General features: G+C 41.9%; 1 protein-coding gene across 5 annotated transcripts in view; it reads left to right on the top strand.

Moving 5' to 3' along the window:
- The first annotated feature begins 462 nt into the window (after positions 1 to 462).
- MTUS1 (microtubule associated scaffold protein 1) overlaps positions 463 to 16,937 on the top strand; it is a 149,317-nt gene continuing 132,842 nt past the window's right edge. For 3 of the 5 annotated variants that reach the window (XM_061583529.1, XM_061583528.1, XM_061583527.1), the window contains exon 1: positions 463 to 662. The gene's annotated coding sequence lies outside the window, so the exon portion shown is untranslated. The remainder of the gene's footprint in view (positions 663 to 16,937) is intronic. The other 2 variants (XM_061583525.1, XM_061583526.1) reach the window with 1 other exon arrangement.

Raw genomic sequence — 16,937 nt, 5'->3', positions numbered from 1 at the left:
GGCCTGATCCAGCAGGGCTCTTCCTAATGTGCTCCTGTGCCTTTAAGAGCTGCTTAACCAGGCAGAAATTAGCAAGTGAACTTTTTTTCTGTCAAGGAGGTGAAGTGAGGGGGAAAGTCTCGCTTGGTAAAATGCTGTCAGTTGTGCAGCTGTTAAAGTCACAAGAACCCTGACAGAGAGAGAGAGAGAGAGATAAGTTTTCTGGGATGTAAAACCTAGGAGGAGCTGCCCCCCCAACTTAGAACACAATATTTAAATGTAAATCTTGCTCTAATCATTAGACACACAACCTCCTTGACTGGTTGCCCTTGTGCGTGTCTTTGTCCCGTTGCATTTGCCCTACCGGGTACTGCAGGGTGACCGTTGAATGTTGTAGGGCAAGAAAAGAGTTCCCCCTGTCGCCTTGGGCCAGGAATTGAGGAATGCAGTGACGTCACCGGGAGAGGGCAGGTGCTGCGGTTACTTCAAGGCGCAAGAAGGAGGGAAGGTGCTCCGTGTTGGTCCTGGCCGGTATTGAGCACGCGCACTGGGCAGCGAGCAGACCAAAAAGAAAAAAAGGAAAACTACGAACGAGAGGCGCGCGCGCGCGCACACACATAAACACGCACAAGCTCTTAAAGGAGCGCGAGGCGAATCGTCCTACTGCAGCTGCAGAGCAGAAGGTAACAAACCACTGCAGGGCTGTGTTTGGGCGGGAGGAGGGCGGCTGCGGCTGAGAGGTTGCTGGTCCTGGGCGGGAGGGAAAAAGTTGCCCGGGGTTCGGGGGAGACTGGCCCGCGGTGGTCGTGGTTGCCCCCGCCTCTACTTTTTGGCGCGGGCTGGCGTAGTTGCTGCACTTTAAAGGCAGCGGAGAAGTTTTTGCGGCCGTGGCAAGGTTACGAGAGAACTTTTGGCACTAGCACTTTTTTTTTTAGGCTACAGTGACCGAGAGGGGAAGGTCTGTGGGGGCGAGGGTTGCTGTCAAGTTGTCGCGGGGAGTTGCGGAGGGGCTTGCGGCTCTCCTCTTTGCTCCCCGCACTCCCCTACCCCCACTGCCTTTCCTTTTCATCACCTCTGGGACGCGGTTGGGCCAATAGGATTAGTGGCAGCGGAGGCGGGGGGCTCTCAGGATTCTGCCTCTTGCCTGAGAGTTAAATCTGCGTTCTTGTTCTTTCTCCGGTTGCTTTCTTGCCGCAGCTAGGCTGAGCTGTTGCTGCGCTGCGGCTCTCTGTCAACAAGCCTGCGAAGGGCTGCTGTTGCGGAGATGGATTCTGGCTGTTTGGCTCTGCCTTGGCTGCATTGCCCTGTACCGAGTCCCACTCCTTCTCTAGGAAGCCACGGCCGCCGCAGTCCTGAACGATTCCTCCGACAGGCAGGCGTGCGCTTGTTAATTGCCTAGGTCGCGGTTTCCCTTTCCCTCCCCCAACTTTAGCTAGTGCCAAGCACTTAACGAAAAAGTTGGCAAAGATGTTAGGGCTAGGCCAAAGGGTTCTTCTGGCTGATCCCTTTTGCACCTCCTTTGAGCTATAAAAGCATGTAGGGACAGACTCGGCAGGCTGTTGCTTCTTAAAGAAAAGAAAGCAAATGTTCTGGCTCTCTTGAGTTTAGACAGTGAGCACCCTAAATTCATTACTTGAGAACCAGTAATGCCACAGCTGGCGTTAGAAAGCACCTTCTGAGCTTTTTTTTGTGTGTGTATGCCTTTTGTATGTTTTTGTACGTGAATGATGTTGATGTGTGGAGTACAACATGGAAGGGATCCCTAATGTGCCTGGTAGCTGATGAGAGGTTTATATCCCACGTTTCAGACTGGTTTAAATCGCCTGTCTTCCTGAAAAATGGGCGTTTCTTACGTTTAGTACATCTGTAAAATCAATATCTGGTAGAAGGTATATCTGGCTTTTTAAATAAGTCTTTTTTGCTTTCTCTTTCATCTTAACAATATGATACACAAATAGGGAGAGAGTCTCAAAGGTGTTTCTAGTGCAAATGCCCTTCAACTTGAACGTGAAGCAAGTTCAGTTTAAGACTTTAACATGGATTGTCTTAGCTTCCCATCTGTAAAATAGGATTACTAGGGGTTTTTTATGTTTTGTTTTTGGCAGAATGGTAGTGAGGATGAATGGCACCATTATTGTGAAATACCCTGTATATTGAAAGTACTGCATCAGATAATAAAATGTGTGGGAAACATGTGACCCTGCTGCTGTTATTGGACTCCAGCATCCATCAGCCTCAGCTAGCATGGCCAATGGCCAGGGATGATGGGAGCTGTAGTCCAATAACATCTGGAGGACTACCAGTTCATTTCTAAATAAAAGCATTCCACCGATCTCAGTGGCAGGTAATACTAAACATAGTAAAATGTTAATCCTAACAAGCTGTATGCTGTTTGTGTGTACACAATGAATGTCTGTGTTCTTAATATGCATTCTGCTTTCATTACTTTGCTTTTCTTGTTCAGAAACTTGATCTAGACAAATTTGTGAATGTCTGTTAATGCCCCATTCATAAAAGTCTCATAAGCCAGAGACAACTGTTAAGGTCCTTTAAGAGCAGTGCAGTCTCTCCCCCTCTCTCTCCCCCCCTTCCCCCCCCCCCCGCTATTCCTGGCATCAGATTGCACCTATGCTGCTTCCTCTCAGCTAGGCTAATGTCTAGTGTCAGGTTTTCTCATCACAGGGAGAGCCACTATAGGGCCTCTACTGAATTGCCAAGTGAAAATTACCAGTATTTATATACTGTCTGGAGGGTGGCCAACAACAATGCTTAATTCTCTACTGCCCCCCCCCAACAGTAGATCTCCAAAGGTCTACTGGGGCAAACCAGAACTGCTGAACAAAGAGCGGCATTACTGACGGGAGGTGGGGGTGAGACTCTAAGATGACTTGCATATACTGTAAACCAAGATTCTCAATCAAACTGGGTGAAACCTGGATTGGTCTGTGTAATGCGTCAGACTCTGTAGCCATCACTGAGGCAAGTGGCTGGAATATGCACACTTTATTATTGTACAAGGAAAGCATTTGGATGCTTGTCTCTGTCAGGCAAGCTGAACAGTGTCCAGTAGCACTCCAGTTCTTTTTTCACATCCAGTAGAAATGTCCTTTCTTTCTCCTGTACAGACAGTTGCATTCTCAACTTTGACCCTGTTTGCTAAGCATTCTGCATTGCTGTGGCAGTATAACAAGAGAATCATGATTTGATTGCAATCCCAGAAGGACATCTATCTTTTGAGAAGCCTTGCCATATAGTACACTGGGTTGGATGGTTATTGTGTTATAACTGTAAAGTGTATGTTCTCATGCATTAGCATAATAATTCCCAGAGTTAATATGTCAAGCTTAAACTGATATGCAATTGGTGTGGAATTTTGTAATTAGGTTGCATAGAGATTGTTATTAGGCTTCTACCCCTTCTAAATTTTTAACTCTCACTCTCTGTCTCACTCTCTCTCACTCTCCCCCCCCCAGTGGCTATGACCCACAAGTTAAAGAGCAATGGTCTGATGAGGTCCTCAATTAATTGCTTTGGAAGGTTAGTGAAGTTTCTTATTTGGAAAAACAAGTTTGTTTTTTCAAATATAGGAAGGAATGGTGCTTCCCTTTTTATTTCTCATCTCCCATAGAAGTTTGGTAGTGCTTTGAAAGCCAGCCTAACATAAAATCCTAGGTTCCTGCTTGACTTTGTATATGTGTTTGTAGAGGAGGCTGGTCTTTACACTCTAACCTACATTAATCTTAGATTAATCTCAGATGGGTTCTTCACTCGACTTGCATTTTTCTGTGTTCTTATTAGTGGGAATCATATAAAATAAAGAAATACATTGCAGATAGTTAGGTGATACAGATATCAGATTCATCCAGTGCAGAGTAGTGGAACCTTGTGACCCTCCAGATGTTCTTCGACTATCAGCCTAGCCAGCATGGCCAGTGGTCAGTGATGATGGGATTTGGAGTACAACAACAACTGGAGTGCAACAGGTTCTCCATTCCTGCTCAGGTGGTCCAGTGGGGAGTTTTGTTTTTTGAAGAATTCCTTTATAATAAACAAGGCATTTGTAAATTTAATATGCTGTTTAGAAGAACCTGTGTAGAAGTGAAAATAAGTGCGTTGAACATGAATTTTAAATGTTGCACTTCAAAGCACATGTGTAATGTGTATCATGCCTTTTGACTTGTGATATGTTAAGGTCATGTAGCTTTGGGGAAAATGCTCAGTAGTTTCAAATGCTTATACCTCCTTTTGTTTCTATTTATACAGAACATTGCTGGCAAAAATAGGGGGACAGGAAAGGGCACTCACTTTGAATCTGATTTACCATTGTTCTGTGGTCAAGGAAAGGCAGTGTGTGAATGATTTGAGGATCAAAATGCTTTTTAAAACCAAGCATGCCTCAAGCAATTAATGACCCATTAAAGAAACGTCCAGGACCAACTCAACTGCTTAGAATAAGCTGATGACATCCCGAAGTGATTTGCTTCAGTATGTTGGCGTATAAAATGCCACTGGGTTAAATGTTTTCCAGACATCACTTGTAAAGTTATTGGGGGAGAAATCAGGTTACGTTGTAACAGATGTTGAATATGTTCGGTATTATAAAAATACCAGAGAGAAATAGGAACTAATTTGGTTGGTCCTATTTCTTAGCAGAGATATAAAAATACAATAACGGAGTGAGAATGTAAGGAGTGAGAATGTAAGCAGTCCCAACCTTTCTCTATATAAATAACAACAGACACAATCTTCTTAGGTAAAAGATAAAGAACATTTACTCACAAATTCTTCATATGTTCAGAAACAGGCTCTAGCTTAGATGAAAGTCTCAGTCTATCTTGGTGTTTGTGTTGATGCTCTTAACAGAGAGCATCATACCATGCAGCCTCTCTCAAAGGTAGGAAGATCAGCAATGGAGAATATTCAAAAATCCCCCAGGACAAAGGAAGAGGAAGTCAGGTAAGTAACCCCACCCATTAGGAAGTTAATTCATGAAAAACAGGTACATGGGATATTTCCCTAAATATTCCCCCCCCCCAAGTGAACATGCAATATTTGCCTTTTCCAACAGAATAAACTTTTGTTGCAAAAACTATGCACCAGTGTACAGATTGTGTTAAGGTAGAAAAATATGAATTACTCTGTAAATACCTTTATGTAATTCGATTAGCTTTATTTGCATGCAGAAATTTTTGGTGTTCTAAAACATTCACGTTCCATTTCATGCTTTATTAAAATATGGAAATAATTGGTGCCTTGTCTGAGACTGCAAGCCTAAGCATGTGTACTTGGATGCAAGCCCCATTGAAAGTATTGGGATTTGATGCTGTCTAAACACATTTCTCCTACATTGTGGCTTTTGAAATAAATGTATATGGTATCAAACAATTGAAGTGTTTGTATGAGTTGTGTGCCTTTTTGGTTTTAAGCCTATGAGTTCTTAAATTTAGTTAATCATCATGAATGCATTCCAGTGGTTTGGAAGTTACATTTCTACGAGTAGGTAAAAATCAAACAACAGATTCACTTGTGGAGTATGTTCTGCCCAACTAAAGCAATAAATTATACAGTCACAAGAGTGGCTATATACTATAACCAGCATGAATTTTTTTGCATTCCACAATGTTAAATTGAAAATACCCCCATGCCATGCTGATGCTTCCCAATAAGCTCATTTCAAAACAAAACCCTACAAAGCTTATAGTCCTGAACTCAGAAATGCTTGTTTAACCCTCTAAGTTTTCATGGCAATACACAAGACAGCCAGAGAGAATTGAGAGTTCAAAGTGTAAAAAGAGAGAAAAACCAGACCCCTTTTAAAAAATGTTCTGTTGGTGATCTCATAATTTGTTGAAATTAATTAAAAATCAGCCATGCTCACAGAGTACCTGTAATCCTATTACTGACCTTGCCCTGTACTCTGACCTTCATCTTCTGTAGTTAAAATGTTAAAAAAAAATGCCTGGCTGATTTTTAATTGAAGAAATTTAGCATTGAACTCAATGATAAGGCCGAGCATGCTCAGTAAGAACCAACTGTCAGTGTTCTAAAAGCCAGGCTCACAGCTGCTTGGCTAATCAGGGGTCCACACCCATGTCAGACATTTATTCCAATTTAAATAGTCACGCCTTTCCCAAAGAATCCTTGGAAATGTAGTTTGTGAAGGGTGCTGAGAGTTGCTAGAAGAGTGGCCAGAGTGGTTTAACAGGCAGCCGCTCTGATTGAAGCTCTGTGAGGGGAACAGGGCCTCTCCTGGCAACTCTCAGCACCTTTCACTAACTATACCTCCCAGGATTCTTGGAGAGAAGCCATGACTGTCTAAAGTGAAATAAAGGTCTGGTGTGGATGTGGCCAGGGACAGCTTTGGTTTAAATTTGGGTGGGACGCTACATGTGCCTGCTGTAAAATAAAAAGGTGGGGGAAACACTGAAAAATGATACTGTTCACAATGTTTTCCTTTTGGAAAGGAAAGGGGCTTTCCCTCTGCCAAATGCCCAGTGCCCACCCAATCTCTTTTCCTCCCCTTCCTGCCCTCTTTCTCCCCTCCCTGCCCCTTCCCCAGGTCAGGTCAGTTTCACCTATCCTAAGCATGATTGTACAGGAGTAAATCCCATTGAACTCAAAAAGCATGCAAACGATCAAACCTGCCTTCCCTTACTCCTCCCTCCTATTCCCTCCTTCTTGCCCTTGCCCTTCCCCATCCCCTTCCAATCCCCTCATTTCCCTTCCTCCTTCCCCTCCCCCCAATGATCAGTTTTATCAACCTCAAGCATGCTTGCATGGGACTAAATCCCATTGAATTCAATAAGCATGCAAATGATCAGATCTGCCCTCCCTTCCTCTTCCCTCCCATCACCTTCCTTTTGCCCCTCCTTCTCCTTCCCCCTTCCAATCCCTTCCTTCTGCTCCCCTCTCTGCTCCCTTTCTTCTTCCCTTCTCTCCCATTCCCCAACAAGCATGCAAATTATCAGACCTGCCTTTGTCCTCCTTCCCCTCTCGCTTCCTCGTCCCCTCCCATCTTCCTTTTTTCTCCTCCACTGCTGACTCCAGCCCTCCCTCTTCTCCCCCCCCCCGGTCAGTTTTACCTATCCTAAACATGATTGCATGGGAGTAAATCCCACTGAACTCAAACATGCAAATTATCAAACCTGCCCTCCCCCTCCTTCCCTCTGCCCTCCCCCCCTTCCTCCTCCTCCCCTCCCTATCCCCCTATGGTCAGTTTCACGTATCCTAAGCATGATTGCAGAGGACTAAATCCCACTAACTCAATAAGCATGTAAATGATCGATCCATTCTCAGGAAACTTGTACAGGATACCATTTCTTACCTCCCGGATTAAAAAACAGAAATTCACTAATAGCAAAAAACTTTTTTTTCCTGTTAGTGAATTGTAGCTGGTTCAGCACAGAGGTGTGTTTTGTTTTGGGGATTTTTTTTAATGCTGACGTAATGGAAAACTTCTTGGCTGCAGTTTAAAGCCAGTGAATTCTCTGGAATTAGCAATTTAACTATATATATATAAACTCCATATATATAAATATATATATATATATATATATATTTTAAAGTGGAGTTTTTAAAAAAACTCTTCCAATTGACTGGGCAGGGCAATTTCAAAATGGAATGCAGCAGATCAGCTTATTTGCTGCTGAATGTCAGAGTGGTATAGTAGTCACAAGGTGTGCACTCCCCCAATTCATGGAGTCTTCATAGCAAATACTTATTAACTCACACTGGTGCTTCCATTCTGAAGCAGGTGAACGTGTTTTAGTCTGCACCAGAATGCTCTTTTTCCTTGGGTGCACAGGGATTGGTTAGAAACTTGCTTGTAGTTCAATGGATTTATTTAACTTGAATGAAGTTGCTGATAATTAAAAATGATAACCTTCAGTGTGAGTTGAGGCTAATTCATACATTCAGGCTTTTGCCTGAATGAGTAAGTTACACCTCTTGGAAAGTATAATGAAAGATTTGTGTGGTTTTATCACTTATCTGAATACATCCTAGGCATCCTTTTATATTTCTTGTGACGAATATGCAGATGTGAACTCCCTCAAATTCTTACAAAAGAAGCTGTCAGTCATAAATCATGGTTAGCAGAATGCATAGCTTAAATTATCTAACAAAAAGTGATGTGATCTAACAAAACCATCTGGCAGTGAAGCTACATATATGACATGCTATTTTATCTTGGGCAGCTGCTTCTTTATGATGGGACAGGGGTTATTGGCTGCAAAACAGTTGCAAGAAGTTAATGGGATAATGCTGTTATAAACCTGTCGCCCAGAAAACATGACGTATTTACTATAACACTGGTAGAATTTATGTTGGTAGAGTAAATCTTAATTAAAATCATTTATGTAGGGAGTTGTTATGTGCCTTCAAGTCGATTACAACTTATGGTGACCCTATGAATCGGCAACCTCCCATAGCATCTGTAGGGAGAGACAACTTGAAATGATGAGTGGGGAGGTTAAGGCTGGACATTTAGAATTCCCTTAAGGGCATTTTCATGAATGATGCAAAGTGTGCTTAGGGATGTGGAATGGTACAGAATGTTAATCAGGTGAAAATGGCTATCTCCCTCTTACTGAATCAATATACCTTTTACCTTGCATTCTTGGGAAATTTAAAAATTGATTCATACATTGCCTTTGAAAATGCAGGTCCATGCTGTTGTGTTTTCCCTTTCTATTCTGGCACCACTCATGTGATATCATTTGTTCCACTGCTCTACATAGCGAGCACTGTTGCTAATGGCAGCGATGCCACTAACTCCAACCTAACATTGATAATCGGGGATCTACCATTGTTATGATTTGTCTTACAAAACATGTCTGACTGTTTGTGATATTTTTCAAACTGAATGGAAGCAGACATGTACTGTATCACATTGTGGCTGTCTTCATACGTAATGGTAAGCCATGGCTAGAAATGAACCATGGCTTACTATGAACAGGCAGCAAATTGCTTCACAGTGATCAGTTGTGCCTGTTCTACTCTTCCCTTTCCAAAGCCAGGAAACAAACCACAGAGTGGCTAGTCTAACCTTGTGTTTCAACCTGTGCTCATGGTTTGTTTCTCTAAACAAGCTATGAGCAGAAGAAGCCAAGGCTTAATGCTGGCGGTTTGTTTGTAGAGAAACAAACCACACATTCTGGTTCACAGATGAGGCTATGCTAGCTGCTTTGTGGTTAGTTTTTTGACTTTGGAAAAGGAGAAGCAAAGCAGGTGAGATTGAGCAGCATTCACAAGAATGCTGCTCATTTGTAGTAAGCCATGCTTTGTTTCTAACTGTGGCTTGCCATTATGTGTGAATAGGGCTGCTGTGTAATCCATTTAGATAAATTATTTTTTCCGTAACATTATTTCTCAATGTGCCCAGCTTCATAAAGCTCACATGGAACAAGATATTTGACATCTGTGAATTGCATCTTCTTCCGGAGACAATAGGCTTACACAAAAGCTACAACTATTCATGGAATTATAGCTTAATTTTAATTTTATAAACAGTTTTGCCTCTTGTGTGTTTCTCAGCGAGTTCTCATTTGTCCATCCTTTAAAGTTCAAGAGCTGAGAGCCAGATTACATGACAGTTGAGAGGTACGTGTGACAGGGAGCTGCAATTATTTCCGTGTACATGTTATATATTTAGGTAAGCATGTAAAATGTGTATATGGTTCATCTTATGCTTGTAAGAATCTTAAGAGGCATGAGAAATATATATAGAAGGTAAATTGTATAGTATAGTAACTGCATCAAAACTTGATTGTATTATTTGGACAACAGCTGATAACGTTAAAAAAGTTGGAGAGCACTAATCATGCTTTGGAAATTAATATAAGGTATTTGGTATGACTATTACTGATCATCCAGATAAGTCTTGAACATAAATTTGGCTGCTAAATCCCGCATTGTACTCTTAGAAGGTGTGGTGCTGGGTGCTGGCAGATGACTTTGACGGTCATAAGACAAAGGGATGACGGATAGCACTATCAATGGCTATTAGCCATAACAATTAAATGAAACCTTTATGTGTTGAGGAAGTATACTACTGAATACCAGTTGCGGTGTGTGTGTGCCTTCTTGCCCTGCCTGTTGCCTTTCAAAAATCGGCTGCCCAGCCATTGGTGATTACAGTATGCTGAACTGGACATGGTCTGATCCAGCAGTAATTGCTTTATGTTCTCATGCACTACTGTTTGCTGTCTCTAGCCTGGCATATGACCCCTGCCTCCAACCCCCCCCAAACTAGATACCATTCAAACTATTAACGTTTTTGCACTCGCTGCAGAGTGTCTTTGTCTCTCTACAGCCTCTCTACCATCACATTGCCCCCATCTGTGACCCTTGACATTTCCAAGAACTGACCCCTTATCTCCCACTTGCGCTGCACTGAAATCATAGAACTCCCCTAACTTCACAAGACACCCGCCCCCCCTTGTGCCCTGTCACCTTTCTGCATCACCTCCTCCCAACAACCTGTCAACCTCTTCTACTTCCTATCACAAGCCACTCATGTCCCTACTAATTATCTCCTTTTCCCACCCTGTAGTTTTGTGCCCTACACTATTTCTCCCCACACATACCTGGCCGTGTGCTCCCTTCAGCATCAGTACCCCTTCTCTGCATTTTCACTTAGGCTATGCCAACCTTCATTACCATTCTGAAGGAGCCGCACACCTCTCAGGAAGAAGGAACTGGTGGACAAGGAGCAGCAGGCGTAAGCCTTTGGGGGTACTGACATGGCACTGTCCTTGCAGCAGCCATGCTGCTGCTGCTTACTCCTCTTTGACTACTCTTTGCCTGAGAAGGCAATGGGTGCGGGTGAGGACAACAGGGCAGAGAGTGCGTCTACATTGGCCACCATTGAATCCGGCTCTTGAAGGAACGTGCCAAGGAGTTGCAACATTGTTCCTCAGAAACCATTGCTGCCGGGCACACAAGTGGAAGGGCCACTGCCACTCAGGCATAGCACTGTTGGCCAGTACTAACTGACACTTCCCACTCAGTATGGTCTCGATTCTTCTTAATGCTTTTCCTACTAGCCTTGTTCTGTAGCCCAGGCAAAGAGCGTATGTTTTCTGTAACTCTCACACACAAATGTTATCTTTCCACTTCTACCCTATCTACTAGTCTTCCCAACCTTTGGGTTCCCAGATGTTTTTTGACTACAGCTTCCATCAGTCCCAGCCAGCATGGCCAATGCTCAGGAATTAGGGGAACTATAGTCCAGCAACATCTGGAGACCCAAAGCTTGGGAATGGCTGCATATACTTTAATTGGTATTTACAATTACAATCCTATGCATGCTTACTCAGTAGTAAGCCCAACTAAGTCATAAAGATATGGAAACATGAGATTGCTCAAAAAAAAAAAGGACAATGAAGTGCTGGTACGCCATGCTGCTCAGTACTTCCAGGAAAAAAGCACTGATGAGCGTGAAGTTATGAATGAGCCCTTTATAATCCACATACCTATGTGAGAACTAAAACAACATGTACTTCATACATATGCATGCATGTAGCAACAGCCCAATGGCTGTTTTTCCTAATAAGTACAGGAGGGAGATTTGAAACAAGTAAAAGTGGCTCAACCCTTTTTGTGCATGTTTCTAGACCCAAGCCACTTCCTCTTTCTTAATTTCAAGACTTTTTAAGAAAATTGGTGGTTTAGTTATACTTACTACATTGAATAATAAACAAAATAATTTAGAACAAAAATTTGAAATTGGGTGATAAAGAGGGCTGCAAGAGAGATGCAGACAAAAAAAAAAAATGTTACCATGATCCTATTTGCTTCTCACACAGAAGGCCCATCATCCATCCAGCTCTTCAGTCTTCCCACTAGAGGAGCCATGGTTGCCCAAAACTATTGTAATGTCTCTAGTCCTATTACCTCCATTTCTTGACAAACATCCTCTTCTCCCATAAGGGAAGGGAACTTCCATCTTCTGAACCATAGGCCCTCTCCAACCTTGCAGCCCAAGCTCAATGCAAGATAGAACAGTACAATTATGGTAGGGGCAAGCAGGCCCTCCCTGCCAGTGTTGCCATAAGCCTTTTCCAGGTTTTATTACTGTTCTAAAATGAAAATAGTAAAATTCTTCATCTGAATTTTTTGTGAAACCTAGGACACCTTGCTTAAAAAGTATAAAAAATGACAAGTATTTAACATAGACTTGATAATTTTCTGTTAGTTTTTTCTGTCCTTTTGTCTGGAGCCATGCTTCTGGTTCCTGAAGGTATAGTTTTTCATGCTTGTTGCTGGCACATGATAATTTTGGCTGGTTCTTTTTGCTCAAAGAAGAGTTATGGAATCATTTTTAATTTCTAGGGAAGGAATCCAGGTTCTCACCACTGACTACTCCCCCTGTATCAGTGTGAAATACAGCAATAGTCTGCACTATTCTCTCTTTTCCTCTTCCCTCCTGCCCCCATCTTATTATTTAGTTACCATGCTATTTTAATCTATTGTCATGTTGCTGCTTCTGTTCATTGTTGAATGGTTATGAAGTTTCTAAAGTGATGCTAATTTGCTATCAACAGATGTAACATGTTTGTATAAGATCCAAGTATTCTATTCTGAAAACGTGTGCTAGCTGCTTCATGTCAATCCTGTGTGTCAACATAAAAATGTTTGGGGGATGGTATGGGAGTGAATGAGGGTGAACAAGTGAGGTTTGATCCAGACAAGATGGAGGTACTGTGGGTGGGGAAGCCGACTGATTTGGATGGAGTTGCACTTCTGTAAATTAAGTACAAGTCCGTTGCTTTGGTATCCTCTTGAACTCAGTGGTGGTGACACTGGCTAGGAGTGCCTTTTACCAGTTTAGGGTGGTACATCTGCTACCTGTCTGTTTAGAGAGATAGGAACTTGCCTCAGTCGATACACTAGTCATAGCCAGGTACTACTGCAATGTGCTCAGGGATGTCAACATGAGTTTCTGGTTCCAGACTGTGTGTTCTCTGCACCACTCATAAATGAGAACACATGCATAAAGTCTGCATTTGTGTTATGTAAATTTTTATTTTCTTGTGCAGGTGAGGTGGAGTGCCCTAAAACAAATCAGGTGCCACATAAACGTAATGCGATGTCTGTCAGGCAAAATGTTAGCAGGTGGAACTTTTCCCAAAACTGTGTTTCCATACTAGAACACATCCATCAAATCACCCATATAATTAGTAACTATTTGTATACAGGATGGTAAGCGTTCACGCTAATGTGTCTCAGATAATGACAGATTACTATGCACTCTGTTGCATGTTCTAGTTTTGTTAATGGTTCTTTTCTGCCAGACCTAGAATCCTACTTACTTATTTCACTGGAAGACACTAGAACATTATAGAGCTACGAGAGTGGCTGTATACTATAAGCATGGATTTTTTATGTTCCGCAATGTTAAACTGAAAATACCTCAGCCATTCTAATGCTTCCCATTAGCTCATTTCAAAACAAAACCTTACAAAACTTATAGTTCTAAACTGAGAAACACTTGTTTAACAACCCTCTAAGTTTTCATGGTGATACACAAAACAGAGAGAATCGAGAGTTCAAAGTGTAAAAAGAGAAAGAAAAAAACCAGACCCCTTTTGGACTGTGTTCTGTCAGAGTTCTCATAATTTGTTGAAATGAATTAAAAATCAGCCATGTTCACAGAGTACCTGTAATTCTATTACTGACCTTGCCCCATACTCTGACCTTCATCTTCTACAGTTTAAAAGTTAAAAAAATGTGTGGCTGATTTTTAATTAATTTAAGAAATTTAGCATTGAACTCAATGATAAGGCTGGGCATGCTCAGTAAGAACCAAATCAGTGATCTAAAAGCCAGACTCACAGGTGCTTGGCTAATCAGGGGGCCACACCCACATCAGACATCTGTTCCACTTTAAACAGTCACAGCTTCCCCCAAGAATCCTGGTAAGTGTAGTTTGTGAAGGGTGCTGAGAGTTGCTAGGAGACTCCTATTCCCCTGACAGATCTCCAATGGCCAGAGTGGTTAACAGGCAGCTGCTCTGACTGAAGCTGTGAAGGGAACAAGGCATCTCCTAAACAAGTCTCAGCACCCTTCCCTAACTACACTTCCCAGGATTCTTTGGGATAAGTCATGACTGTCTAAAGTGAAATAAAGGTCTGGTGTGGATGTGGCCAGGCATAGCTTTGGTTTAAAATTGGGTGAGAGGCTACATGTGCCTGCTGTAGAATAAAAAATTGGGGAAACCCTGAAAAGCAATTATACTGTTCACAGTGTTTTCTTGTTGGAAAGGGGCTTCTCCTCTGCCCAGTGCCCACTCACCCACCCAATTTCCGCCCCTCCTTGTCCCCTTCCTGTTCTCCTCCTCCTCTCCCTCCCTCTTCCCCCCTCCCTGCCCCGCCCCCAGGACAGTTTCACCTATCCTAAGCATGATTGCACAGGAATAAATCCCACTGAACTCAAAAAACATGCTAATCAAACCTGCCCTCCCCTCCTCATCCTTCCAGTCCCCTCCCTCTTGCCCCTTCCCTCCCCATTCCTTCACCCTTCTCTTCCCCTACCCCTCTCCTTCCAATCTCCTCCTTCCCCCTCCTCCTCCTTTCCATCCCCTCCCCTCCGCTTGGAATAATTGGATATCATGTGCCTCTGAGCATATGGTGAGTGGTGGCTACACCTGCAATCTGCCCAAATAACAGAAACAAGACATGCTGTGCTGATCTTATTTTAGCAGGGAGGAAGCAACAATATTAAGGCAGTTAAGATAGTCACTTTAAATATTTTGATTTACTTTGTAATTTTAATGAAGCATTTTCTTTTGCCTCTGTTGCTGTGACTATGTGAAGTACAGCAACACTTTGCAACACACACAAAAAAAGCTCCAAAAATAATTGTGGAACAATGGCACTGACTGTTCTGCAGAATAGTTTCCAATGAATTTAACATAACCTCCAGTTTGAAACACAAAAGGCTGTCTTCACCATCATATGACATTGACCAATGAAAAGGCTTTGAAATTAATTGACACAGATTTCTAGGATGAATAATGAGATATATTTTTCTAGGTTAGATGCTGTGTAGAAACAGTAGTAACACAGGAAGGAAGCAAAGCAGGAAGAATACTAACAAACATACAAAAGATGTAATTCCATCTTTGGAGATGTAGTCCTGATTATAGGTGTTGCCACCACTCACCATTTGCTCAGAGGCACATGTTACCCAGTTCTTCCAAGCTACACAGGAAGTGGATTGGACTGTGAAAGACCAACCCAAATTGTCTTTGCATGTTTACAGATTTGTAGGGCAGTACAATATCTCAGAGGGAAGGTCAGGTCTCTTGTTCCCCTGATGCGTTCACTATAGCTGCCCAATTTCCTTGCTTTTTAAAGTTTGATAGAAATATGTTGGCTATAGCTACTTTCTTAAACAGCAAGGTTTTTTTGCCTATTAGTGAATATTATATTTGACTAATATGGACCAGCCTTCTTTCTAAGGCTATTATTTATTACATTTGTTAATCACTTTATGCAAAAGGGTCTCAATACAACTTAACAACATAAAGATCAAAATTGCACAGGTGTTGAATGATCAAAATGTTCTAGCATTTGTAGACAAGAGTTACATGTAACTTGTGACTGAGTTAAAATTGCTGGATCAAGTTTTAAATACAGATATTACAGTTAATACTTAAGTTCCTGGTCTCACTCCTCCCAGGCCAAATGTCTTAGATTAGGCTTCTCCCAGGAAATACAACACTGCTGATGTGAATCTTGTAGTGTGTATTGTTGCATAGTCCACATTATCTTCCAGTGGATTTATATTTAGGACATTAAGGCAATGCTTACAATCCAAGTTGTATTCTTCTTACATATTTAGAGGGTGTATATGAGGGAGAAAATGGAATTTTATGGGGAAACTTGGGGGAAATGTGCAATGAATACATAATGTTTATCAGGAGTTATCAGTATTATAAGCAGAATAATTTGAAAATAAAGCCAGGATTCAAAGAAACATGAAATTAGCAGAGTGGCGTAGAGCTGGCTTTAGAATCATTAACAAATAAGCCCCCTCCCCCGTCTTCATGGCAAAAAGTTTTGAAATGAAGTTGAAATAAATTCTGCAGGGCTAGTGCAATCTAGCATGAGCTGAATTTTTGGCGGTGGGGTGGGGTTGGACCCTGGTCCATGGGTTTACATTTGTGCTGCGCTTATGATCCTGTGACATGTAAGACTGCACCCACTAGAGGTATAAATTATCTTCTGGTGGGCTATATTTCAGTACCTGCATGATGGTATCTTGTTTCTTTATTCTAAAGATTCATAAGCCCATTTCTTATGGTAACTGTCCTCAGAAGATACCTTCCATGCAATATTAAAATGCAAATAATAACCATGATGCAAATATCATTATACCAGAAGGTCCCAAACTGTGGTCGGTGGACTGCCAGAAGTCTGTGAGCTTCATTTAGTGCCCTGCAGTGTGTCTACTTTAAATATTCATATTGATTTTAATTGTGTTTTATTGTTTCTATGATTTCTTATATTGCGTTACAATTTGAATTCTATGGAATGCAAACTGTAATACATTAAATTACAATATACGAAGCAAAAAAGCATTATGAATACATTAAAAATCATACAGCATCTAACACAGTGCATTGCAATTGCTACCACAGGGAGAAAAATCATTACGTGGTCTGCCAAGACTACCAAAAATGTTCCAGTGGTTTGTGAGGGGAAGAGTTTGGCAACCACTGCGTTATACAGTACCAGAAAATAAAAACAATAAAGATAACCATAAAGTAAGACCAGCATAATACTGTTTGCTACTAGTATTACCAACAACCTTAGTAGCTAATTTTGGTGTTAAAAGATCGCTGAAAAATGGAAACTGTAGGTGTATGGTACATGAAATCACACTGCCATTTGCATGACATTGTATTGTGAGAAGCCAACAATGGCGGCACCATTGCAATCACATCACGCTTG

Source organism: Rhineura floridana, chromosome 9 (assembly GCF_030035675.1).
Source record: "Rhineura floridana isolate rRhiFlo1 chromosome 9, rRhiFlo1.hap2, whole genome shotgun sequence".
Lineage (NCBI taxonomy): Eukaryota > Metazoa > Chordata > Lepidosauria > Squamata > Rhineuridae > Rhineura > Rhineura floridana.
Note: the sequence above shows the minus strand (reverse complement) of the source record. Positions and strands in the feature narration are given on the sequence as shown.